Source organism: Cololabis saira, chromosome 4 (assembly GCF_033807715.1).
Source record: "Cololabis saira isolate AMF1-May2022 chromosome 4, fColSai1.1, whole genome shotgun sequence".
NCBI lineage: Eukaryota > Metazoa > Chordata > Actinopteri > Beloniformes > Belonidae > Cololabis > Cololabis saira.
In genome coordinates, this window is record NC_084590.1 from 11,958,952 (window position 1) to 11,962,537 (window position 3,586).

Consider the following 3,586-nt stretch of genomic DNA (forward strand, 5'->3'; position numbering starts at 1 on the left):
ATCAGGTCAGAATTATCGTCATGCTTGAATTCTAAAGAGATCATCATAAATCCATCCGAGTGTTGTTTTTGTCACCTAGCAACTGTGGTGATGACATCACATTCAGCGTTGACACATAACACAGTTGGTCTGCAAAAACTCCCAACAGACTTGTTTTGGTCCGTCTGAAGTCTTTAGTCCACCTGTATCGTACAAAAATGCTCCTGCACCCACAACTTAATAAGCATAACACTCCCATCGGAGCTACAAGCTCATCCGTCCCAGGGATGCAGGGCAGTCTGCTGTTTCCACACGTAAACAATCTTATGTTGCCATGGAGACGAAACCAGTAGCCAGTGGAAGTTCTACGGGTGGAACAGTATCAATACCAGGATGTAAAATGTTTCAAAAACCATAGTTTGAATAGAAAAAAAGCTCAGTAACAAAAAGAAAATTAAATAAATAAATCCCAAGATTTCACAATTTCAGCAGAGCTGTGACACTTCAGAATTCAAAGAGTCGTTTCTTTATTACGTGTTTGCTAAAAGCTTAAACATTTTATAAACAACATGTGTGGTCGAAGTCTATTTCAAAATTAGTATAATTTCCTATTTTAACACATCAAAAGTAAAAATGTAATGATTTACATGTCATGAAATAAAACTTTTTGTTATTAGTGATCATAGTGATATTTTTATGAGCAGAGAAACATAAAGAGTGTCGTTGCTTTGGTGGCTGTCCTCTGGAGACCTCGCTGTCAGATTCACGTTAGCTCATGCTTGTGAAACGTTGTCACAAGTTAAAACTGAATGTGGTGCAGCAGAAGACAATTAGGAAAGATCTGTTTCTGTTTTTGAAGAGGGGGATGCAAATGAAGAAGAATGGCAGAGCCAAAAGCTAAAAATAGAACAGTTTGAGCCTCTTGATCATCTGTGCATTCCCAAAAATCCGTGCAAGCTGACTGATCTCATTAAATAGTTTATTAATACGAATCAGGACATGCCACATGTCATTACTGACCTTTTATATTTGCGGGTCCAAGAAAGATGATAATTTAACATCAGATATTGATTTGTGTGTATCATAACTATAATTCTAACTGAGTTTGGTTGGTAAGATGATGTTTATGTTTGTTGTTATCAATGATTGTCTATTTAGTTAATCTTGTTTTTAAATCAAAGTGTTTTTTTGTTGTTTTAATCATGTGGTTTGACACTTATTTGACACTTACCATTGCAGTATATTGTGGTCAGTTAATGTAAGAATTAAAAGTGTAACAACATTTACTGCATACATTCAGATTCAGACTTTATTAATCCCTTTGGGAGGTTCCCTCGGGGAAATTGACATCTCCATCTCACACACACAGCATTGTCATACAAATCAAACACCCCAAAAGACAAACGCCGATATAAAGATAAAAAGATTTAAAAAAAAAATAAAAATAAAGATAAAAATCGAAATAAAAGGTAAAAACAAAAATAAAAATAAAAAGTGCAGTGCCATAAAATAGAATTATATGGATAGGAAATAAATTAGTGTCACGTAATATGCACAAAGTTATTGCACTGTCTGGTTATTGCACAGCTATTGCACACTGACTGACCCCCCACAGTCCCCACATGACTCGTGTGCTTGTACCATGTTTTTTTATGAATTAGAGTCTGGGGACAATTAGCCAGTGTCTCCAGTGTGTTCATGTCTGTGTTTTTCCTTAAGAGTTTGAGCCCGAATATGTTTTATTTATCAGGTCGAGTTAGGCCGTTGGTCTCTCGCACCCTCTAGCGTACCATGTAAATAGTACATGTAATCTGTTATTGAAACACATTTTTGTTTCAGGTATGATATAAAATATTCGTTTACAAAAATATTTAAAACAGTTGTTAAATGCTGTTCTATTTCTTAAAAACAAGTTAAAAGTATTAGTTTAACAGTTTTTTAACAGTCTGGTCTAAAGCTGCACTGTCTCTTTAAATCTCTACACCGGCTCATTATTTGGCAGGAAGTCAGCCGCCGTTAACAGGAAGCCCAATAATGAGGGCACTTTGAGGAGCAGGAATTGGCAAAGGGAAACGAGTCCAAACACTGTTTTTAATTCTCGTTAGAAGTCTCCTAACACAGGTAATATAAACTCAAAGCGACAATAAGAGAAAAAAGCATTTATTCGCAGTATTTTGTGAGGTATTGTTGAAGTCGGCGGTGTGTGTTTGCGGCGTGGGTGGCAACAGCGCTGTGTATCATGGCTAAGTGTGCTTACATTACTGCACTTAAACACAACAAAATCACTATTTCAGACACTTAAATAGAGTAAAGGTTGGAGTTAACCGTCTTTATACGCAGTCTTTGTATAGATGTTGACTCATGCAGCCCATGTGCATCTCTAAGACGCTTACAGGAGCTTTGTAAACGCAGGAAGGCTTTAGTTTGTTTGTATTGCCGTGGATCACATGAACACAGCTGTCCTGAAAACTAACCTGGTTTTAGTTGGAGCCCCATTTGATTTAGTGGTTTTAGGGCATTAAAATGGCCGTCTGGAGTTAAATCCATAGTATTCACTTAAAGTATTCACACTTAAAGAATGACAGTCACGTTTCTTCCAAACATCAATGTTTTTTATCACTGCATAGTCTATTCAAGCAAATCTGAATGATCCATCTTTGGGTCAGTTTTCCAACCCTGGTCCTTGAGGGCCACTATCCTGCAGGATTTAGATCAGGAGTGATGAACACTGGCCCCTTGAGGGCCACTATCCTGTAGTTTTAGATCACGAGTGGGGAACCCTGGCCCTCAAGGGCCACTATCCTGCATGTTTTAGATCAGGAGGGGGAACCCTGGCCCTCGAGGGCCCATGTCCTGCACGTTTTAGATCACGAGTGATGAACACTGGCCCCTTGAGGGCCACTGCCCTGCATGTTTTACATCAGGAGGGGGAACCCTGGCCCTCAAGGGCCACTGTCTTGTAGTTTTAAAATCAGGAGTGGGGAACCCTGGCCCTCAAGGGCCACTGTCTTGTAGTTTTAAAATCAGGAGTGGCAATCCTGGTCCTCGAGGGCCCCTGTCCTGCATGATTTAGATCAGGAGTGATGAACCCTGGCCCTAAAGGGCCACTATCCTGTAGTTTTAGATCACGAATGGGGAAACCTGGTCCTCGAGGGCCACTGTCTTGTAGTTTTAAAATCAGGAGTGATGAACACTGGCCCCTTGAGGGCCACTGCCCTGCATGTTTTATCTCAGGAGGGGGAATCCTGGCCCTCTAGGGCCACTATCCTGCATGATTTACATCAGCAGTGGGATTCCTGGCCTTCGAGGGGCCACTGTCTTGTAGTTTTAAAATCAGGAGTGGGGAATCCTGGCCCTCTAGGGCCACTATCCTGCACGATTTACATCAGCAGTGAGATTCCTGGCCTTCGAGGGGCCACTGTCTTGCATGTTTTAGATGCTTCCCTGATACAAGTGACTGTGTCATTAACAGACTTGGATCCCAAGCTGATAACCATTAATGTGAATCATGTGTTCTGCTGGAAGAAGACGTCTAAAACATGCAGGACTGGGGATATTTGGACTTTTGCTTTAGTAAAACATGACATTTTAAGTCAGGAAGACTCAG